Source organism: Chanodichthys erythropterus, chromosome 4 (genome assembly GCF_024489055.1).
Source record: "Chanodichthys erythropterus isolate Z2021 chromosome 4, ASM2448905v1, whole genome shotgun sequence".
Lineage (NCBI taxonomy): Eukaryota > Metazoa > Chordata > Actinopteri > Cypriniformes > Xenocyprididae > Chanodichthys > Chanodichthys erythropterus.
In genome coordinates, this window is record NC_090224.1 from 3,705,349 (window position 1) to 3,731,168 (window position 25,820).

Below are 25,820 nucleotides of genomic sequence, written 5' to 3' on the forward strand. Positions count from 1 at the left end.
AGTCACATGAACTGTTTTAACTATGTCTTTCGTAGCTTTCTGGGGATCTGAAAAGTTCTTTTTCACTAATCTTGCCTTGAAAATCTTGCTTGACAGCTGTGCTCATCATTCACTTTCACAGCTTCTGCTATAAATATTTCATTTTGTCTTGCACAGAAGAAAGTTAGTCATACAGGTTTTGAAGGACATGAGGGTGAGGAAATGATGACAGAATTCACATCTTCTTTGGCCTCTTTTGCATCTGATAACTTTCTCAAAACCCCCCATCCGTCTTTCGTCCATGCTCACGCGTTAGTCTGTGCAGGTATGCTGGCGGTGGGCCCTGCGTGATTATGAGCTGGGATGAATATATGATAAGAGGAATGATGACAGCAGGCCTTTGCTGAAATATGAAACTGATGGCGCTGATTCGTCAACATTCGACAGGTCCTTGCAAGCTATGGAACTTTAACACTCACATGCACAAATACAAACCTTTCACAACTTTGTTCACCACATCAGAGCCATATAAATGAGTACATGTTATTTAAGCCTCTGTGTTAATGAGCATGAAAGGAAGCTGCAACTATATTCAATTTCGGGGATTTTTTCTTTTCTTTTTTCTGTGTCATCTTTAAGATTAAGCACTACAATGATATTTTGGCCTTTATAGGTGTCAGCAGAAAGAAGAGATAAAAGACTCAGCTGCTGGGAAAGGAGGAGATTCAGTGGAGGAGAGGAGAGACGGATGATATTTAGACCTGGGTGAATGAGAAGCAATAGTTGGATATTGAAGGTATGAATTCACAAGGAGAATATCTATTATTATATAATATTATAAACAATTTTGAGAGAATAATGTTAAGTTTGGGGTCTGTAAGATTTTTCGAAAGATGTCTTTTGCTCACCAAGGCTGAATTTATTTGATCAAAAATACAGTAAAAACAGTAATGTTGTGAAATATTATTACAGTTTAAAATAACTGTTTTCTTTTTTTTATTTCTTAAAATGTAATTTATTCCTGTGATGGCAAAGCTGAATTTTCAGCATTGTCACATGATCCTTTCGAAGTCATTATGCTGATTTTTTTTTTTTTTTTTGCTCAAGAAACATTTGTTATTATCAATGTTGAAAACAATATTTTTGTAGAAAGCGTGGTTCTTTTTTCAGAATTTTTTGAATAGAAAGTTCAAAAGAACAGCATTTTTTTTAAATAGAAATCTTTTGTTATATTATAAACAGAACTAGAACTAGATCTCTTTTATTGAATCCAAAAGGTTTTAATTATATTTTGTTACATATAAAGGTATTTTAAAGATTTTGAAGTGTCAAAAGGGAATTCGGTTTAACTGTCAATACAGGCCAATAAAGCCATTTAATTTGTGATTAAAATATCTTACAATGTAATAAATGTATATATTTTTTTATTCTGGCATGATTTTTATAACATCATATATTAACGTAGTGCAAAATAGTCTTAAAATTTTGTGTAGAAGTCATTGCTTTGTTATGAAAATGAATGTCCGGAAAAATGAATTTCATTGATGTCATTCGGAGTAACCAATATAAAGGGTCCATTTTGGATCAAGTCATGCGGTCAGTATCATGTGACAGTATGTGACATCATTCAGACACTTGCAAAGGACCTCATGGTCGCGAAGCAAAGTAACTAACTCTGAAAAAGGAATGTTTTCACCTACTCATACGCATGTCCCGAAAAATCGGGTCATTCGGTACAACCGCTATATAACATGGAAAATGTTGTACTATTTTAAAAACTTGTACTAAATATAAAATGTTTGATTGTCCTTTTGTTAGCTAGCTATCTAACTAGCTAGATACCAGCCTGTTAGCATTGTTTGAAAATATCATCAATCGGTATAACCAAAAGTGACATTCTAACCAAAATTTGGGTTAAACCGGATGACTTTTTTAATGACAAATTATGTCCATCTTGTAAAAAATTACAAAAGCAGTGTTAATTGATTATAAAAATCATATAATCTCATTGTTAACACTTAATAAAACTTCAAAATTAATTAAATCTCAATTATGGTTTTTTTACACTTTTAAAAACCTTATTCGTCAATGACAGATATAAACTTAATTTTAGATTCTGCACTAACAGATTAACAGAATGGTATTTCTGTTTCCTTCTCAATGAATTAAATCCATTTTCGCTCTTTTAGATCCAATGTTTTACATTATTGCTGTATGACTGGTCTTTTAAACCTACTTTTAGTGATTACATTTTCTTGATTTTCTTTCCTCAAAGTTCAAGCAGACATGTTAATTTTAACAGATTTACAGAAGCTTCCTCTCACGTCTGTGGAAAAGTTCCCACTCTTGTAGCGGTGTGTAGGCTACTTGTAGTGTCTTGTCTATAATGCTAATGCTAGCACCAGTTCTCCACTCACTGTCAACGCTAATAAGCCTGTGTTAACTGTTAGTATGTTGTCTGATAACAAAAGGCCCAGGTGCTGCACAACAGGAAGCGTCAATACACTCATCAGAGGTGAGGAGAGAGCGCAATGTAAAGTTATTTAACATGTTGTTGAGGACGCGTCCAATCAGGTTTTTCATCTAATTGTCACCTAGTTAGAGTAGTGTGAGGTGGACATGAATGTGTGTGGCCATGTGTATTTTTTCAGGGTCAAGAGGATTATGATCTTTATTATCTTTAATATGCATTTTCATTTTTCACATTTATTTGTATAGCACTTTTCACAATACAAATCGTTTCAAATCAGCTTTACAGAAAAGGCATGTCAACATTACAATTTAGAGTACTCTGTAATCAGAGGTTTCAAAAATATACATATAAATCATGCAGTTAGCTAACAATCTATTAATTTAAACATTGTATTAATTTAAGGCAGAAACAATGAGCCCATTGAAGTAATGATTACATGTTAACAATGAATATGATGTATAGCAATTTGGAATGGTGCATGTTGACCCAGAGCTTGCATCATCTGAAGTCCTCGCAGGGGTTGGGGTTATCTCTTCACAGGTGTGAAGTCTTCATAAGAGGCTAGATCCAAACTGAACCTGATGTACTTTTTTAGTCACCTCGGTGCAGGCATCCCGAGATAAAACAGAAAAGCAAATGGAGAATAATTAGCGTAGCTGCTGTTCATAACATGAAGCAAAGATAGTCATGTGCATTTGATCTGATATAACTGGAGTACAAGGATATGAGATGCATTATGTGAATGCTTGACAAAAGAGATGCGTCTTTAATCTAGATTTAAACTTGGAGAGCGAGTCTGAGCCCCAAACATTATCAGGAAGTTTATTCCAGAGTTTAGGAGCCAAATGTGAAAATGCTCTCCCTCCTTTAGTGGACCCCTCCTATCCTGTGTACTACTAGAAGCCATAAGTAATACCTCAGTCTTTTCTGAATTTAATAGAAGAAAATTACTGGTCATCCAATATTTTATATCTTTTAACACATTCTAACTTTAGAGATTTCATCTGGCCGTGATAAAATATATAACTGAGTATCATCGGAAACTGCAGTGGAAACTAATTCAATGTTTTCTTATAATATTACCAAGTGGCAGCATATCTATTGAAAATTGCAGAGGGCCTAACACAGATACCTGTGGAACTCCATATTTTACTTATGTTATCTTAGATTTTTTCCCCATTAAAATAAACAAAATGGTAACGATCTGATAGGTATGATCTAAACCACCTTAATGACTGTCACTGAATACCAATGTAATATTGTAGTCGATCTAAGAGTATTTTATGATCTATAGTGTCGAACGCAGCACTGAGATGCACTAGTATTGAGAATACAGCCCTGGTCAGAAGCTTAGTCATTTGTAATTTTAAAAAAAGCACAGTTTCTGTGCTATGATGAGGCCTAAATCCTGACTGAAATTTTTCATATAAATCTTTTTTTTTTTTTTTTTTTGCAAGAAGGAGCACTATTGGGCTAATACAACTTTTCTAGTATTTTAGACATAAATTGAAGATTATACAAATACACACAATATCTGTGTGTATTTGTATAGCATGGGTTTATACCTGAACCAGCAGACACTTGACATGAAGAATCCACATCAGAAGAGGCCAGATGAGCAGGGAGGTGTCGCTCACACAGGGGTAACAACAGAGCTGGTGGGAGGCCGGGTCAGTAGCGGGGTAATACAGCCTCCCCATAGGAGGGCAATCAGTGAGGCAGGGGAGGTCTGAGCAGACTGGTATTGGAGATGCACTACAGAATGTGAATTGAATGGTACAGATGTGAATTGAATGGTATATGTGAATATGAATTGAACATATTTAGCAATATGTAGGTTAAGTGTTTGAAGTGTTGAAAAGATTCGGTGTCCTCTTCAGAATGTAGAATGGACTGATTTAGATGGATTATGGGCCTGCCTGTCTCTAATGCTGCTGATGTGTGCACACTCTCCTTCACATTAACACAATTACCCACACTTGATGTGTGTCTGCTATAATAGATAAATCAAGATGTATGCCACTGTCTGATTCAAGCACCTAATGCATTAAGCAATGTAAAATCCTCTTTGCTGCAATGGCGGCAGACATATAAAGTGACATAAAATTTACATTTAAAATATGATATACTGAAGTTAAAAAGATTGGGATCATTAAGATTTATTTTTTGTGAAGAAATGGATACATTTAATCAGCACAAACACATTAAATGGATCAAAAGTGACAGTATATTTATATAATGTTACAAAAAAATTCTATTTCAAATAAATGCTGTTCTTTTGAACATTTTTATTTAAAAAAAATCCTGAAAATAATGACAGTTTCCATAAAAATATTAACTGTTTTCAACATTGATAATAATAAGAAATGTTTCTTGAGCAGCAAATCAACATATTAGAATGATTTCTGAAGGATCATGTGACACTGAAGACTGTAATGATGCTGAAAATTCAGCTTTGCCATCACAGGAATACAATACATATAAAACGGTTATTTTAAATTGTAATAGTATTTCACAATACTGTTTTTACTGTATTTTAATGCAGCCTCTATCTCTTTAAATTGGTCATTGTTTAAATTTCATTTTAATTATATTGGTAGAATATAATTAATAGAATAGAACAGAATTCTATTCTATTAATTCTGTTCTATTGGTGTGGAATGATTAAAGAATCAATTGTGACCCTGGACCACAAAACCAGTCATAAGTCACACAAGTATATTTGTAGCAATAGCTAACAATACAAAATTATCGATTTTATGCCAAAAAAAATGGTTAGGATATTAAGTAAAGATCATAAATATATCAAAAATGTATTTTTGTGAGTGGATATGCGTTGCTAAGGACTTCATTTGGACAACTTTAAATGCGATTTTTTTTTTTTTTTAATTACCCTTATGACTGATTTTGTGCTCCAGGGTGACGATTAAAGAAATATGATAGAAACAAATTTGTATTGATCATAAGTTGCAAATTTTGACAGTACAACTTGGTTTCTGCGCATCTTTATTCTTGATAAAGATATACTACCTGTTTAGCCTTTATGTAGCATCATGAGAATGATAAAAATACACAGATATAACCTCAGTTACATGCCTAATGAGTTCCCTTTGCTCTTCATTATGTTGCATTAGCACTAAGCATCTGCCTATCTTTGTCAGGAAGTGAAAATAAGTGAGAGAGAGAGATAAAATTGTCCTGCGAGTTCATTCATTCCAACTAAAAAGACTTAAACGCACACTGGATGATTTACTTTCTAGAAGGATCTGAACGTAGCATATGCTACTATAGCTAACTTTGTTGTCCAGCAGAGGCCTGTCAATAGCACATGCTCACAGGAGCTCAAACCTTTTCATTGTGATCCACGGAGAGGGCTCCTCTCAGTCTGATAGGCTGACCTCTCTGAGGGGGTCCAATCTGTTCACAAAAGATACAATCAAGTTGTGAGTAATAGACCATAAGTACATTAGTGGCATTGATTAATTTTAACATGCTTGTTTAAAGTATCCAAAGCACTTTGAAATGTGAAGGAATTCAGTTCATAGATCTTAAACTGTGTCTGAGAGTTTCCACAAACTCATTTTTATTCTTTTTACTCTTTTTATTCTTAATATTTTTTTTCTATCTATAAGGTGGCCACATTTAGCAAACATTTCAACACATTTCAGCAAACTACTGAAAATATCTATAAAAAAGTTTTAAATGCTATACCTACTAATTGTTTTTTTACGTCGTACTTCTGCATATCATTACATTCACAATTGGCTTTAAGCTCATCAGAGGTACAGTATGCATAGAGCTGCAGATGCTGTTGTTTTTGTTGTTTTTGTTCTTGATAAGGGATCACTGTCAGAACAAACATTTTGTCATGCTACTGAATTACTTTTCCCACAAAACTTCCTATGTGAATGCTAAGATCCACTGATAACTCTATTCTTCCACGCCGTTTCTCTCACTCACAGGACCGTTAGCATCTCAACAGCTATTGGAAATTCTTTCGCCTGATTCTTTCCCCCCCTCTGTTCTGACAAAGGATGAGAGATTGTTTTTTCTCATTGAGATGTAAACACTCAAACATGTTTACTCTATTTGCATTTGTCTGCATGTCAACACACTGCAGCGGGCTGAGGATTTGAGGAGAGAAAAGTGGGCTGGGTGGGGGTGCTCGTGTTGGTGGCTGAATCACAATGGGCCACAAAACACACACACACACACTGAGGAATGTGCCTTAGGCTTGTACAGTATTGTGTCCTGGGAGCTCAGCGGGGCAGTACTTCACTCACATACCTGAACAGAGCTGAAGCGTAAGATAGATTGGGCTAATAGCACTAACCGTCTTAGCATCTGTCTCAAAAGTGTGGCACACTTTGTAAGATAGTGTATATGCAGTGTTAAGATATTTATTTATTTGTTTTACACCCTTTTGTGTTTGTGAGAAAGCATTTAAAGGGATAGTTCACCCAAAATGGAAAATGTTGTCATCACTAATTCATTCCAAACATGTATGACTTTCTTAAAATGCAGTATTTTCAAAGAATGGCACTCTTTTTTTTTTCATGTAATTATAATAAATGGAGCTTTAAAAAGATGCAGAAGCACCATAAAAGTATCATCAAAGACTGTTCCTCAGACAAAGCTAATATGGAATATAGCATATCAACTGTGTAAAAAATAAAATAGAGTGTGTAAAGTGTACGCCTTGTTTACACTAACTCTGCCCACCAATATCTGGTTGGGCTAGACAAAATCACAAAAAAACCCAGCTAATAATAGGAGCAGTATGGAGAATAAGGCGGGTGGTGGTAACTATTGACACGATCGACCCGTGTTCGAAACCGCCATTTTTTCCCATCTTTTTTCCCAGCCTTTTCCCATCTCATATCTATGGAGCCCCGCACATGATTTAGCCTACTACTTTTTTCCTGCTTGTCATATCCGGGGCTTTGTACATATCAGATCAGAATGCCATTTATTTGAAATAAAAATAGAAGTGGAAATAAATTGCCTAATGGGTATTAAATTAAGGTAGGCTTAGGGGTAGGTGTAGGGAGGGCTTTATTGTCCCAAAAAGATGGCATTCATTTAATGATTTTAAGAAATATAATCACTTACACTCAATATGTTATTATTACATAATGTACTACAAAACACTAAGTATACACCAAACAGGCATAACATTATGAGCACTGACAGGTGAAGTGCATAACACTGATTATCTCTTCATCATCGCACCTGTTAGTGGGTGGAATATATTAGGCAGCAAGTGAACATTTTGTCCTCAGTTGATGTGTTAGAAGCAGGAAAAACGGGCAACCATAAAGATTTGAGCGAGTCTGACAAGGGCCAAATTGTGATGGCTAACCCACTGGATCAGAGCATCTCCAAAACTGCAGCTCTTGTGGGGTGTTCCCGCTCTGCAGTGGTCAGTATTTATCAAAAGTTGTCAAAGAAAGGAACAGTGGTGAACCGGCGACAGGGTCATGGGCGGCCAAGGCTTATTGATGCATGTGGGGTGCGAAGGTTGGCCTGTGTGGTCCAATCCAACAGACGTGCTACTGTAGCTCAAATTACTCAAGAAGTTAATGCTGATTCTGACAGAAAGGTGTCAGAATACACAGTGCAGACCAGTCAGGGTGCCCATGCTGACCCCCGTCCACTGCTGAAAGTAGCAACAGTGGGAGCATCAGAACTGGACCATGGAGCAATGGAAGAATGTGGCCTGGTCTGAATGAGTCACGTATTTTTTTTTACATCACGTGGATGGCCGGGTGTGTGTGTGTCGTTTACCAGGGGAACACATGGCACCAGGATGCCATATGGGAAAGAAGGCAAGCCGGCGAAGGCAGTGTGTTGCTTTGGGCAATGGTCTGCTGAGAAACCTTGGGTCCTGCCATCCATGTGGATGTTATTTTGACACGTACCACCTACCTAAGCATTGTTGCAGACCATGTACACCCTTTCATGGAAACGGTATTACCTGGTGGCTGTGGCCTCTTTCAGCAGGATAATGCACCCTGCCACAAAGCAAAAATGGTTCAGGAATGGTCCAATCGAGCAACTGTGGGATGTGCTGAACAAACAAGTCCGATCCATGGAGGCCCCACCTCGCAACTTACAGGACTTAAAGCATCTTGGTGCCAGATACCACACAGCACACCTTCAGGGGGCTAGTGGAGTCCATGCCTCGATGGGTCAGGGCTGTTTTGGCAGCAATAGGGTGGCCAACACAATATTAGGAAGGAAGGTGGTCATAATGTTATGCCTGACTTCTAACAATTACTTACACTTAGTATAACTAGCATCTAACATACTGTTTACACTTAGTGCAAAGAAAATACTGCTATTTGCACTTATTGTAAATATCATCTATCGCTATTTGAACTTGCATATAGATGCTCCCTATATAAAATGTTTATATGTACAGAATTTAACATTATCATTGTTTTGATCTGCTCAGGTCTGAAAATCACATGTCACATTTTATCATATTGACAGACATGTTTATAAATTTGACTATTTATTTTATATTAAACATTAAAAAGGGCAAGAAATATTTTTCATTCCAGATAATATTTATAATATTTTATGTTTTTAGAGTATGCATCTTTTTGTATATACATAAAAATATATACAATTTTCAGAAGGGGGTCATTTTGAAGGCAAAAAAAATCTGGAAAAAAATATACTTTTATTATTATTTAAAAAAAAACAACATTCTTCCTTTTTTTCCTTTTTGAAAGTTCCAGTCCCTGTTCATTGTATCTGCATGGAAAAGAGCAACCAGCACAGTCTTCAAAATATCTTTTGTGTTCTGCAGAAGAAATGAAGCCATAAAAGTTTGGAATGACATGAGAGTGAGTAAATGATGGCAGGATTTTCAGTTTGTGTTAAACCAATCCTTTATTATCCTAAGATTATCCTGTTTGTTTTCACTATGAGATTTTGCCTCAACACATGATTTGTGTATGAAACAGATTTCCAAAGAAAAATTAAAAAATGTGCTTCTTCACAGGAATTACAAACTTGTCCCTTGAGAAACTCTCGATAACTCGTTTTTTAGAGTTATAATTGCTCATTGGAAATTCTGCATTAGTATTACGTCAGAATAAGCAAGAAGTAATCAAACACACTTGCCAGTAATCTCCAACTATTGTTTACAAACTTGTTTGTCTTTTCTTGATGACCTCTTGAACAGTATATACATGCATGAGCAGAAACTTCATCTTTCTTTTTATAGTCATGCTGTTCCCTTTATTGCTGTTAAGACAGCCTTTCAAAAATGAGCTCTCAGCCCTGGGAAATCAACAGATGAGCTGTTTGTAATGATTAGCTCCTCAATCAGACACATTCACAAAGACAAAAGAGCAGATGCTGCAAGCATTTCTCAATGCTGCTTGACTGAGATGCCTGCAAAGGATAATACTTCGATAAATGTCCATAAAGTACAATACAGTTCAAAAGTTTGGGGCCTGTATGATTTTTTTTTTAATGTTTTTGAGAAAAGTCTCTTTTGATCACCAAGGCTACATATAAACAGCTGTGAAATATTAATACAATTTAAAATAATTGTTCTCTATTTCAATGTATTTTAAAATCAGGAAACATGTCTTCTTACTATTAATTTGAGCAATTTAATTGCATCCTATGGAAGAGGATTAGGGCCAAGCAATAATAAAAAAAATTAAACCATCTCGAGATTAAAGTTGTTATATTCCGAGAAAAAAATCATTAAATTTCGAGAAAAAAGTTGAAATAAAATGTTGAGAATAAACTTGTAAAATTAAGAGAATAAACTTGTTAAATTTTGAGAAAAAAACTCGTTAAATTACAAGAACAAATTAAATTATGAGAAAAAAGTCATTAAATTACAAGAACAAATTCGTTAAATTATGAGAAAAAAAGACGTTAAATTTCGAGAAAAAAACTCAAGATAATGTTCTTGTAATTTAATGACTTTTTTCTCGTAATTTAACGAGTTTATTCTCAACATTTTATCTCGACTTTTTTCTTGAAATTTAACGAGTTTTTTCTCATAATTTAACGAGTTTATTCTCAACATTTTATTTAGACTTTTTTCTTGAAATTTAACGAGTTTTTTCTCGTAATTTAACGAGTTTATTCTCAACATTTTATCTCGACTTTTTTCTTGAAATTTAACGAGTTTTTTCTCATAATTTAACGAGTTTATTCTCAACATTTTATCTCGACTTTTTTCTTGAAATTTAACGAGTTTTTTCTCATAATTTAACAAGTTTATTCTCAACATTTTATATCGACTTTTTTCTTGAAATTTAATGAGTTTTTTCTCATAATTTAACGAGTTTATTCTCAACATTTTATATCGACTTTTTTCTTGAAATTTAACGAGTTTTTTCTCGTAATTTAACGAGTTTATTCTCAACATTTTATCTCGACTTTTTTCTTGAAATTTAACGAGTTTTTTCTCATAATTTAACAAGTTTATTCTCAACATTTTATATCGACTTTTTTCTTGAAATTTAACGAGTTTTTTCTCATAATTTAACGAGTTTATTCTCAACATTTTATCTCGACTTTTTTCTTGAAATTTAACGAGTTTTTTCTCATAATTTAACAAGTTTATTCTCAACATTTTATATCGACTTTTTTCTTGAAATTTAACGAGTTTTTTCTCGTAATTTAACGAGTTTATTCTCAACATTTTATCTCGACTTTTTTCTTGAAATTTAACAAGTTTTTTCTCAAAATTTAACAAAATTAATCTCGAGATGGTTTTATTTTTTTTATTATTGCTTGGCCCTAATCCTCTTCCGTAATATCCTCCTTGCTTAATAAAGTATTAATTTCTTTTTTTTTTAAATCTTACTTTAATGGTATGTTGTTAATGTTACATTAAAACATAAAGCATAGAGTAAATTCTGTTTCAGTTTTAACCACAAATTTTTTATATATATATATATATATATATATATATATATATATATATATATAACTCATGAATTATGTTCAATGCCTTCTATATGAAAAACTAAAAGAAATTTAAGATTTTTTGTTTTGTTATTTTTCCCCTCCTGTGAGCTTCCACCCCAATCAGGCTGACTCATGAACAAATCATTCAGACTGTGAATCAGATCAACCAATACATTGAAAATACATGACCTACTCATTATGAAATTTCTGTTTGTCACACAAATCAAATAGAACAAAATAAGAGTAAATAAATGATTGCAGATTTTTCCCTTTAAGGCATTTTGTGCTCAAAAATCATGATATGGATCAAGCAGTTTCACCCTGAGAGCTCTGTTTTGGTAATTCATGATAGTGTTGGTCAAAGGTTATCTGTATGACACACATTAAGATATGATCAGAGACAGCATGTTGTGCCATTGGGCTTAACATTCACACATGATCTTATAGACACATACTTTCTACATATTTTGTTTTGATATTTCTTCCATTTTTTATTTTTTCTCTGTTTGCTTCTCTTTGAAAATGGGAATCAAGATGCTACACATCTTGAGACACTCACACATGAAACAGCCTGCTTGGTTTCTGAGACTCATATTTGAGTGATAGTCTGTGTCAGACACCCTTGTCATTTGCTCCAGCCCTCAGGAGTTGATCGTCTAGCCAGTTTTTACTGCTCCGGCTGCCGGGAGACAGAGAGATGGGACGGAGCAAGAAAATTTAATTGTGGAGGTTGGTGGGTTACAAATGAGATAGAGTGAGTGAATAAACAAGAGTGAATGAGTGTGATGAGGAAAGGGGGATTTAAAGGGTAAGTTGACCCAAAAATGAAAATTCTGTCATTAATTACTCACCCTCATGTCATTCCAAACCAAATTCCAAATAAAGATCGTTTTGATGAAATCTGAGAGCTTTCCATCCCTCCATTGACAGCATACGCAACTAACACTTTGATGCTTCAAAAAGTTCATGAAAAGATCGTAAAAATAATCCAAATGTACTGAGCGGTTTAGTCCAAATTTTCTGAAGAGACACAATCATAAGCCTAAATTAAACCTGTTTGTCATAAAAAAACAATTGAGTCTCTTTTAGTCTAAACCGCTCAATTCATATGGATTAGCTTTACAATCTCTTTATAAACTTTTTGAAGCATCAAAGTGTCAGTTGCGTAGGCTGTCAATGGAGGGAAAGAAAGCTCTGATTTCATCAAAAATATCCTCATTTGTGGTCTTGTGGGTGTGGAACGACACAAGGGTGAGTAATTAATGACAGAATTTTCATTTTTGGGTGAACTAACCCTTTAAGGATGGAATGATGTTGAAGAGAGAGGAATAAAAGTGAGTGCTAATATAAAGGCAGCATGAAAAATATACTAATATAAATATCTACTAAAAGATACTAAATAACTAATATTTATAAAATAGTTAGTTCCTGTCCTTGATTCTGATTGGTCAATAGCTGTGTTTTATTCACGATAAATGATCGCTTCACCTAACAGTTCTGTGTATCACTACAAAACACCCTTAGCAACCAGTCTTAAACTGTATGTTCATTGATATCGATTGATATTGTTCATTGAAGCGTACAGTATTATGTGGAAGAGTATTGTGAGAAAGACATTGCCTTGACTTGTATCGTGAATAAGTCAAGTCTGAAGGGGTTGCAAACACAGCACAGCCTCTCATACCTTATTGCTTACATAATATAATTATATAACTAACCAATATAAAATACACTAATATAAATATAATTTCATTGTATGTCTGTGTGCCCTGTGTCACTCTGATTGTTTTGTGTGTGAGGTAAACACTTATTATGAGCTTCAAGTGTCATTACTCAGAAGTTATGTGGGTATACTGACGTCAAACCAACCTGGTCCCATGAGAAAACATATCTGTTTTACAAGTTGGAGATATTGAATGAATTCGAAATGAGGTCTTACAAATTTGCCACCAGTTTGCCAAAACATAAAATAGTTAATAATAAAAGTATTATTTTGTCAAGTTTTCTTGACATGTTTCATGGTATAGAGCAACTTTTTTTTTACTACTTTTACCTGTTTTTACTAGTCTACTTGTCAGTGAGTCCATGTTTATATGTTATGTAAATGTAGTATGTCAAGTAGGTCAATAATTCAATAAGTAGGTCAATAACCATGCTTTTTGAATGTCTACATTCACAAAAAATGACTATTATGATAATCGAAAGATGCAATCCCAGCACATCAACCTGTGACACAGCTGACAGACTAAGTGCAACTAATCACATGTTATTCTTGTGTGTTATGTCTGTGTATTGAGTGTTTTTCCAATGCCTCCTTATGACTGGCTTTGATTTGTGTGGTTGTGTGTTGGAGTACATGAGCATAATACTCATTACTGTCTGCTGTGTGCATGAGAGAGTGTCTAGAGGAAGACCATTTATCAGAGACATAAAAGAGAACGCAGAGACTCAGGAGTCCTCCTCTCACTGCCAGACACAAATCAGCCTCGGCACAGTATGTTAAAACCACATAAAAAAAAAGAAATGTTTGCTAAAATGTCTGCTGGCGACCATGCATATGTATGATTCATTTGTCACAAATGGACTTCCACAGGCTTTCCGAGGATTGACATCCTTCGATGTGTCCTTTTTGTTAAACAGACCTACGGCTACATAAGCATCTAATGGCACATTTAGTGTCGGAGGGTTTCCATTAGTCAGTCTGTCTTCTTCATTTTGCTTAATTGCAGTGCACATCCCAGCTGCTCCCTGCGGGTCTTTGTGTTTTCTCCTCAGATACTGAGGCAAATTAAACCCCATCGAGCATGTTTATCCAAATCTCTCTCCGCTCAGGTCATTTGCACTTGCCGAGCCCTCTGTGATAAATTGTGTCTAATTCTTTGTCTTTAACAGTGCAGTTTCCATGTGGGTGGCGAGGACTGCAGGCAGACACAGTGTGGTGACACACCTCAGAGAAGACTTTACTTTAAATAAAGGAACATAAGGTAAGAAAAAGTGGCATTGGGGCGAATGTGGAACAGAAAAAGTTTCCCTCGTTATGCCAGTGAAAGAAAACGAGGAGCCGTGCAGTGGGTGGTAGGTCCAGAAATGCAGGTGGTCTCACCAACTAAGTCATGCTGGGAAACACCAGTGTCTGCAATTTACAGCACTGATGATGAGACAAAATTAACCTTCAGTTGAGTCTCTCTCAGATATAATGAGCTTGAACTTTGAGGACGGGGTGACAATGATTCTTGATCTTTTTTTTACAGCATGCACCTGCGCATGTGTGTGTATATGTGTGTGTGTATCTACTTCGGGAGGACTTTTCAGACTGAAGAGTCAAAAATTATTAAATGCTTATTCGAAGGATGCAGTACTAATGAAATACTAGAAATTGCGGTTAAGGCATGACCACTGGACAGTGAAATGCTTATTGGGTCAGCAGGGTCAGAAAAAAATAGGTGAAAAAAAAAAGATATGTTATCTGCAAAATAATTAAGAATTAAGGTGAAGAGTTACGTGTGAAACCATCAGAAACCCTTTAGTCTCCAGCGCTACCATTTTCCAGAACTGCAACCTACCTGGAGTCTCCAGAAGTGCAAGGTGTCAGGATCTTAGAGACTTGGGTTAGCTAAAGAATCCTAAAAAATGACCCGCTCTTAATAAGAATCACACACTGAAGTGTTATAAAATACATTAAGACTGGGTTTTTATAGGCTTTATAGACAGACAGATTGAGAGTGACTCCTGAAGGACCAGCACCTCTTGTAACACTGTTTGAAGAATCTATCTTCCAGAATCTGGCAGTAAGTTTTGGAAGATCATTTTTAGTCCATATCTGCAAGACGGACTTCAGGATAGAAGATGGACTAAAAATGAACACCCAGACTCTACCAGACTCTGAAATATGCGTTCTTCAATCAGTGGTGTGTAGCAGCTATGGAAAAAATTGAGACCGCTTCAAGTTCAGAAATCAATGTTAAGTGGTCTCTTAATTTTTTCCATAGCTGCATATATTTATATACAGTTGCAAGAAAAAGTATGTGAACCACTTGCAGAATCTGTGAAAATGTTAATAATTTTAACAAAATAAGGGAGATAATACAAAATGCATGTTATTTTTTATTTAGTACTGTCCTGAGTAAGATATTTTACATAAAAGATGTTTACATATAATCCACAAGAATTTATCATATAACCCCATTCATAAGTATGTGAACCATTGATTCTTAATACTGTGTGTGGTTACCTGATGATCTACAACTACGGAGATTTTTTTCTGAAGAACAGAGCTCAGTTTAACTGCTCAGAATAAACTCATGAACAACACATGAACAACCATCACACAACAAAAAAACAGTCGTAGGTCATCCAGGTAATGAGACACAGTTAAGAACCAATGGTTCACAAACTTTTGAACTGGGTCATTTTAATAAATTCAGCTATTTTTTGTCTTATGGATTATATGTAAACATTTTTTCATATAAAATACCTTACTCAGGACTGTACTAAATAAAAAATAACATGCATTTTGTATGATCTCTTATTTTGTTAAAATTTTGCACATTTTCACAGATTCTGCAAGTGGTTCACATACTTATTCTTGCAACTGTATATATATATATATATATATATATATATATATATATATATACATACAGCTATGGAAAAAATGAAGAGACCACTCCAAGTTCAGAAATCAATGTTAAGTGGTCTCTTAATTTTTTCCATAGCTGTATATATATATATATATATATATATATATATATATATATATATATATATATATATATATATATATATAAAAGTCATATATATATATAAAGTCAGTTATATATACTATAAAGTCAGTTCTCAGGCAATATTGAATATATATATATATATATATATATATATATATATATATATATATATATATATATATATATATATATATATATATATATATTCAATATTGCCTGAGAACTGACTTTTAGCCAATCAGATTAATGCAATTAATGCAAAAATGTTTTGTGCAAAATTACTTTTTTCAAGGAACTTTTTTTTTTGAAAGGGCTGTTAGACTGTTTCGTCAAGCACATAATACTCATCATTGTAGGATTTTATAATAGACTGAAGTCAAATAACCCATCATCTCTCACTGCAGTTCTTTAGAGACAACATCCGAACAACAGCTCAGCATGAACCTAACAACCAAACTACCCATTGCTACCCATTAACCGATCTGTACAAAATACTAAAACTGAATCTTTGAAGTGCTTTATTTGAATAGATAAAATCCTTCATTTGAACTCTAAGTCATCTATTGTACGAAGACACTGCTGAAGCCCAGCCGGCACTCTCAGAAGCATATGTGTTCCAGTGGAGGAGACTCACCAGATGTTAGGGATGACTCAAGATCTAGTTTATGTAAGCATTCAGACCAGACAATATCGTTTACTGTACGTCTAAGACCGCTGCACTCACACATAACACATGTGGACTAAACAGACAAAAACTTCCTTTCTCGCACAGAGTATTCATACAGAGACAAGAAATGCCATTACGATACAAACAATCAGAGCACAAGCTGTCTGTATTGTATTGTTAGTATTTGAATGTTTTATACTTTTTTGTAGTGCTGAATCAAATTAATATGTAAAAAATTGACTTGATTCTTCTCAAAGTCATCTGCTTTTTGTACAATAAGCAGTTTTGGTACTACTCTGAGTCACCATTTGATGTCAAATGAAGCAAAATCATTACACACATTTTCATATCCAGAATACAGAAATTAAGCATGCATACAATTTTGTATTATTCAATGGAATATAACCAACTCGCAAACCCTCTTCTTCTTTTCAGCATGAGGGTGGCACTGACGTCGATGAGATGCCTGAGATGTGTGTGTGAGTCTGTCTGGATTGCCAAGGTCACTCTCTGAATGGGGGTTTGCACGTGTGTGTTACCGGAAGTTACCGCTGTGCGTAGATGACTAACAGAGTCATGTAAGCCTGCGGTGCATGTGAAACCCTTACAAACACACCTCTATGCACAGGGACTCTGCAGTGACGTCATTTGACTTAAGCTCAGCCTCATCGTTATCATCATAACTATTATTCGACAGTGTTTCATGGGAGTAATTGTAGAGGGTTTTTATGAGGTCAGTGTTCAATTGAAAATGCAATTGTGGTTATGTATAAATAATTTCATCATTCATTACCTTGTAGGCCACCAGGATATTGTTTTGCCAATTTATATATAAATAATCTTCATTAAAATAATAATGACTGCTGGTCTCCATAGTCAAAGACTGAGGGGATTTTTATGCCCCTCTGGGTTCTTCCTAAAGCACATTAATTAACTGCAGGGACCTCTTCAAAATACAAACGTATACAAAAAATACAAAACTTTTTTTTTTTCCCTGATCAAGGGGTCCAGTTTTGGCTCAATCATTCTAGTGAATCGGTTCATCCAAAAAGCATAGGAATGTTCTGATTCATTCTAATGAATTGGTTCACATTAAACTCTCCCATTTAGCGTAGAAATGTTCTCATTCATACTAGTGAATCTGTTCATACTAACTCTTTCCCCATAATTGACTGAATTTTACACCAATTATGACAAAACGCTTCTGTGCCCTTGACGGAATTTTCCGGCAATTAATGTTTTCAATGTTATACGGTAGGGGGCGCTATTATGCATCTTCTGAAAGATTACGAAATCTCCAGATTAAAACACTGGCGAAGAAGAAGCAGAAACGAGTGATAGAAGCATTTCTTGTACAAAAAATAACGCAATCATCAAAAATTAAACAGTAAATTAATCATAACTACCAAATGTTACTGAATGAAATGTCGAACTATGAATAGGTACAGGACTGTGAAGCTTTAAGGGTGTTGATGGACTCGATCTACTCCATCTATGTTTTGATCATTGTTCTGAATCTGATCCATTGTAGTCTTTGACAAAAATGTTTTTTTTATGAAACTTAGCCACATTCAAGTGTTCATTAAAAAAGAATGCAAAAAATGATCAGAAATGCTGGTGCTGACTGACAAATTTAAAAAAAAAAAAAAAAAAACATGGTGGAGAAAGAGTTAAACTCTATTTTAGGAACATTCTGATTCATTCTATAGTGAATTGGCTCATATTAAACTCCCATTTGTAGAGTAGGAATGTTCCAGTTAATTGCAAAAAGCGATGCTGGCTTTTGAACTGAACACTGATGACACGCTGGAAGGTCTCCCTCCTCTTTAGCCCAGAGGACACGGCGTCTGTGATTTCCAACAAGAATGTCAAATTTGGACTCGTCTGACCATAGAACACTTTTCCACTTTGAAACAGTCTATTTTAAATTAGCTTTGGCCCACAGGACACGACAGAGCTTCTGGACCATGTTCATTATGGCTTCCTTTTTGCATGATAGAGCTTTCATTGGCATCTGCAGATGGCACGGCGGACTGTGTTTACTGACAGTGGTTTCTAGAAGTATTCCTGGGCCCATTTAGTAATGTCATTGACACAATCATGCCGATGAGTGATGCAGTGTCGTCTGAGGGCCCGAAGACCATGAGCATCCAATAAAAGTCTTTGGCCTTGTCCCTTACGCACAGAGATTTCTCCAGTTTCTCTGAATCTTTTGATGATTTTATGCACTGTAGATGATGAGATTTGCAAAGCCTTTGCAATTTGACGTGAGGAACATTGTTTTTAAAGTATTCCACAATCTAATGAATTGGCTCATATTAAACTCTCATTTTTAGAGTAGGAATGTTCCAATTAATTCTAGTGAATCAGTTCATATTTAACTCTCTCATATAGGAACATTCCGATTCATTCTTGTGAATCGGTTCATATTAAATTCTGTCATATGTAGGGATGTTTCATTCATTTTAATATGTTTCATTATTATAATTGTATATTTATGTAGACATTACTACTTTTCAAAAATAAATAGAATTAACTATAAGTATGAACAACATTTTTTCAAAAGGTTGGCTTTACTTACAGTAATAGAGATATTTTAAATTAACTTGACAAACAGGCTTTTTCAACACTTCACTAGTACAGAATCAAATAATGATTAAGAGAAAGGAGAGAGCAGCAAGGAAAAGGAAGGTAATAAAGGGCAAGACAAAAGCTGATCAGAGCCTTGGCAACCGTGCTGTGTAACTGAGTAACTGAATCAGATGTCTCTGTTAAAACATGGTGTACCCCTTAAACCACATCAAGGCAGGAAATGAGCCGTGGTGGTACATCACTGAGATGCTCAAGACACTGCTGTGCATGTGATTTTCTAAACCATCAAAATTTGTCTGTTTTATCATTTAATCTGTGCATGGACCACATGATCTACCTGTACCTCCCTGACACTCATAACTGAAACATCAGAGGAAGAGAACACTGCAGAGAGAAAAGGAAATCATTGATCAGAATTTAGCCTGACAAGTACGGCAGCCTTTGCAGTGAATGAGAAACCGACAGAAAGTGGAACAAAAAGACAGACTGACGAGCCTCTTGACCTTATGTGCATTTAATAACATTTGAATTATTAAAAATCAACAAATGATAGTCCAATCAGCTAGTGTGCATGCAGGAAGTGGGGCAGCCAGAGATAAGGAGAGAGAGAGAACAAAAGCAGATGATTTAGAGAGAAATGAGGTCAAAGTCATACTTAGTAAGTGGGTTATGAAATGCACATGTATTAGGTGCTATCAAGACAGTGAAGTACTGATGAAAGAAAGGAGAGACATTTAAAGGTGCCCTAGAACCAGTTTTAACAAGATGTAATATAAGTCTAAGGTGTCCCCTGAACGTGTCTGTGAAGTTTCAGCTCAAAATACCCCATAGATTTTTTTTTATTAATTATTTTAACTGTCTATTTTGAGCCATAATTATATATGCACCGATTCAGTGCACAGCCCCTTTAAATCTCGCGCTCCCCCACCCCCAAGCTCTCGACTGCCTTACCCAGCATAAACAAAGTTCACACAGCTAATATAACCCTCAAAATGGATCTTTACAAAGTGTTCGTCATTCATGCTACATGCATGCATTGATTCCTGTGAGTGTAGTATTTATTTGGGTGTTTATATTTGATTCTGAATGAGTTTGAGGCTGTGCTCCGTGGCTAACGGGCTAAAGTTAACATTACACACTGTTGGAGAGATTTATAAAGAATGAAGTTGTGTTTATGAATTATACAGAGTGCAAGTGTTTAATAATAAAAATAGCGACGGCTCTCTTGTCTCCGTGAATACAGTAAGAAACTATGGTAACTTTAACCACATTTAACAGTACATTAGCAACATGCTAACGAATAAAGACAGTTATAAAGACAATTTACAAATATCACTAAAAATATCATGTTATCATGGATCATGTCAGTTATTATTGCTCCATCTGCCATTTTTCGCTGTTGCCCTTGCTTGCTTACCTAGTCTGATGATTCAGCTGTGCACAGATCCAGACGTTAATACTGGCTGCCCTTGTGTAATGCTTTGAACATGGGCTGGCATATGCAAATATTGGGGTCGTACATATTAATCATCCCGACTGGTACATAACAGTCGGTGTTATGCTGAGATTCGCCTGTTTTCCGGAGGTCTTTTAAACAAATGAGATTCACATAAAAGGAGGAAACAATGGTGTTTGAGACTCACTGTATGTCATTTCCATGTACTGAACTCTTGTTATTCATCTATGCCGAGGTAAATTAAATTTTTCATTCGATGGCACCTTTAAATTAAGCACAGGACCAGCTTGACCCCCTCAAGCTGTAATTATCAGCTACCACCATCTAAACAGTCTAAGATGGATTTCCAGCAAGAAATGAATGTGACCGTGCATTTCAAAAGAAATACTGCAATGTAGACACTTACGGTTCTTTCATTGTTCATGTGTTTGACAGGTAAAAGTAGGTTGTGAGTCTGTTTTTGTGAGCATGATTAGTCACTGAATTGAAGTTGTGAGATGTAAACATCTGTTTATCATCAAGCTTGTTATTGATAAGGTGTTCCCTGCTGAAAAGACTAGCTCATGAATTTCCATACTGGTCCAGGCTGGTTAGAGCTGGTGAACCTAAACAGTCTTTCTGATCATTAGCAACAAATGACTGCTCGTCAGCCATGATGATGAAGCTATAGTTGTGGTGAAAACATACTTTCTACATTGACAAAGTGAGTACAGTTTACCTACAACATTAAGTAAATGTTACTTCTTAAAGGATTAGTTCACTTTCAAATGAAAATTACCCCAAGCTTTACTCACATATTCCTAGGTGTATATGACTTTCTTCTTTCTGAAAAACACAGTCATAGAAATATTAATAAATATCCTGATGCATCTGAGATTTATAATGGGAGTATGCGTTACCAAATGAGTATGAGCTGAAGAAAGTATCTCCATCCTCATCCATCCATCATAAACATACTCCAAATGGCTCCAGAGGGTAGATATTTTACTTCATAACTTGTTAAATATGGATTTTTTGGTAACGCTTTAGATTACAGCCCGGAAAGTACTGCGTAATTACAACGAATTTACAGCATAACTTTCAATAATTATAGTGTAACTATACAGTAAGTATGTGTAAGTATAGGGGAACAATATGTGAAGTATTGGGAATAAAGGGGTAACAACCAGGAAAATAACAAATTATTTATACTGTAAATATTTTATATCTAAGGGGTACTTATGACATATAACTAAGGGGTATGACATTACGGGCCGTAAATTAAAGTGGTGCTTGTTACCCTCTTATTTCATGTAGTTACAGGGTAAGTAATTAATAAAATGCAAACAATCTGATATCACTGACTCCGAAACCTTTATTTGAAAAACAACTTTATTAAAAACAGGTCTACAACACTTATTATTCATTTTTTTAAATCAACTTTTCATTTCAAACTCTAAAGTCCTGACAGAAAGTAACAAGTTTTGTCCTTTTTTTGGTTGTTGTTGTTTCTCGCTTGGCTTCCACCTGCTGTTGTTTCTTAGCTGATGAATCTTAAGAAGGAATCTCATTGCTGTTCTGTATTATAAGAAAATACAGTACACCCCGAAATTTTCTCATGGTTTAGGCTATTCATCTTTTCGCTTCTGACCAACTGTCACCAGCGCCTGCATGAGAGTCGACTTTGCGTTCGACGAAGCAACTTGAATCTTTCATGACGTTCTCGCGGGAGATTCGTGTGAAACTCGCGCGAGAACTGCCGTCTCTGTTATTCTGTCTTGTTTGTTTCTCATTCTCATTATCCGCTATTCTGTGTATTTTGTTGTGAGCATTACTAAAAAAATAATAATAATAAAAAAAAAAACTGACGGCATTCAACATCTGCGTGAGTTTCTCGGCACGCTAACGTCACGCTTCAAGTTAGGTCAAGCATGAACTCTCAACCCTCGCATGCACGCGCAGAAGACAGCTGGTCGAAAGTTTTAAAAATATTCAAATATTTGGTATTTTTCTTACAAATACGTATCGTTTCACTTCAGAAGACATCGATTTATCCATTAGGGTCGTATGGATTACTATAGTTATTGCTGTTTGTGCTGTTTGATGCTTCGACTTTTAGGAACACGTGAGTTTGCATTATAAAGCGTCCCCAGATGATTTATTTTTTTCCTAAAATCCTTTTTGTGTTCATCTTAAGAAGGAAAGTCGTATACATCTCAGATGGCATGAGGGTAAAAGATGAGTAAACGGTGAGCACATTTCCGGGTGTTCTGTATTTTTTAAATACAGAATAGCAAATGGGATTCCCTCTTAAGATTCATCAGTGGAAAAAAAGAAGAAGAGGAACAAGAGGAGGAAGAAGCTAAGCAAGAGAAATGAATAAGAAGTGTTGCAACTTTAAATCTGTTTTGAAATAAGTTGTTTTTCAAATAAAGTTTTCCAAGTGATATGACTGTTTGCGTTTTTATTTATTTATTTTATTAATTACTTACCCTGTAACTACATGAAACAAGAGTGTAACAAGCTCCGCTTTAATTTACGGCCCGTAATGTCATACTTACCCTGTAACTACATGAAATAAGAGGGTAACAAGCTCCACTTTAATTTACGGCCCGTAATGTCATACTTACCCCTTAGTTATGTCATAAGTACCCCTTAGTTATAAAATATTAAAAGTATGAATAATTTGTTATTTTTCCTGGTTATTACCCCTTTATTCCCAATACTTCACATATTGTTCCCCTATACTTACACATACTTACTGTATAGTTAAACTATAATTATTGAAAGTTACACTGTAAATTTGTTGTAATTACACAGTACTTTCTGGGCTGTAATCTAAAGTGTTACAATTTTTTTTTTTTTTTACACAAACACATCCCTTCACTTCAGATGGCCTTTATTAACCCACCGGAGCCGTGTGGAATATGTAGAATAACAAGAGGGTGAGTAAATGATGAGAGATTTTTATTTTTGGGGTGAACTATCCCTTGTAAGCTGCTTGGTTCTCCAGCCACCAACATCCAGTACACATCATATGCTGGTAACCTAAGCAATATCCAATGTATCTCACATGCACATTTTTTTATATAACTTTAATCATTAGAGGACTGTCTCTCTATCTTTATGTTTCTAGGTCACCGAAACAGAAAATCAAAATGCATCATGCACGCTTACTTACAGACCTATAGAATTACATTGGTCTTTATCCATTCAGGCAAAGCACTGTAAAGCGTGTACCAGCTTTATTTTTAACACTTAAATTGCTGTGGCATAAACTCATATCCGGCCTTTGCTACTTCATCTATCAGCACCTGCACACACATACAGTGACACTCTCAGTGTGAAATGGTCAGAGTGAACCCCAGTGCCCCCGCACACAATGAACTCTTTGTAATACTGTTGCTATGGCAGCCAACTCTGACTCTCAGGTGACTAAATCTTAATATGTCACATTTCAGGTGCACCATGGGAATCGTGCACTCCTCTCTATCCTTAATCCTATTTTCTCTCCCTTTTATTGGATATAATTCACCCAAGCACTTAAAACAACATGAATGCCATTTGCAACACATTTTTCTACTGCAATGTGACATTTCCTGGGGGTAATGGGATATTCAGTGACAAAAATGCATATCTAGTTTTACATGGAACACATTTGTTTTATAACTGAAATTGTACAAGTTACTATGTCCACCAACAGGCACAATCATGAATAGATAATGCTGCTAAATGTTGCCTTAATCACACCTAAACTAGGACACTCTCTCCTTTACTTTCTCTGCCATTAGTCTGATGGTTGAGGGGTGTCACCGCGGTCATGAATTCATGCATACACAAATACGCAGTGTTTATAATAAGACTCAGCAGGGCACGTTCAGATGGATTGCAGATGGGTTTTAGGAACACTTTGTCTTCTGGTTGAAATACACACGCAACTCCGTCACCCTTCCTCTCTTTCTCGCACTTTTCATGCCTCCCTTTGCAACTTTTTTGATTTGTTATTGCATTCTTTACCTACTTTGCCTCTGCTACCTTTTATGTATTTGCTTCAATAAACACATTTAATGTACTAGTTGTTGGTTTTTTTGGTATTCACTTGTTCGTAAAAATAAAACCTCTTAAGCCAGTCTAAAACGATTTAAAATGTGACTAATTAAATGAAAGTAATTAACATGCCTAATAGTTCATACCTTGGACTGATTTCATCAAGTGAATAGATGGAACATTTCTAACACAGCTCGACCTGTTTTGTGGAAAAATTTCATTTCATATTTCCCATAAAGTTTACATTTGGGGTCCAAATTTAATACTAATCCTTTTTAAATTGATATACACATACACAATAAATGATCTCCATTGACCTTAGCAAACTAATCATCTCTGTTCTCAGACTAAACAAGGGCTGTAAGTGACTTTAATTTCATCAGAAGGCCCAATGAAAGCCAATTAGCCTGATTAACGTGGTTCTAGTATGCAATTCAGGCTATTCAGTCATAAACAGATATTGTACACATACAGTGGACAAGAGGATCAAATTCATGACTCGTAAAGGACTGGTTACCTTAGATGCAGGATCAATGGGCACAAAGCCTGTCCAGTTCTGTCTTTTGTTTTTGGATATCACAGCTATGAATAGTTTATTGTAAATTTTACATTTTATTGATTTAGCTAGTTTTCCTTTAAAATAACTAATAAATTATCCCCTGGTTCCACAAACAAGGCTTAAGCTAGTCTTAGACTAAAATGCATGTTTGAACTGTTTCAACTGAAATAAACTTGCTCTGAAGTATCTCAAAATATGTCTTGCTCACTGGCATCCTGAATCTATACAGGCTACAGCAAAAACTATGAACAAAAGAAATCAGAAACTGAGGTTTTAATGTAAATAGAGGACGTGTGATTATAAGAATATTGGTAACCCACAGCGCTGAAGTGCTCAATGTCCCTGGCCGGACACAAATTTCTCATGACGAAATGCGGTTTTCCCTTTATTCTGCT

General features: G+C 35.2%; 1 long non-coding RNA gene across 1 annotated transcript; it reads left to right on the forward strand.

Moving 5' to 3' along the window:
- The first annotated feature begins 325 nt into the window (after positions 1 to 325).
- LOC137018893 (uncharacterized) lies at positions 326 to 14,430 on the forward strand. The gene is made up of 4 exons (XR_010894950.1): positions 326 to 426; positions 653 to 775; positions 12,040 to 12,130; positions 14,294 to 14,430. It is a non-coding gene; the product is annotated as an uncharacterized lncRNA (long non-coding RNA).
- The last annotated feature ends 11,390 nt before the right edge of the window (positions 14,431 to 25,820 follow it).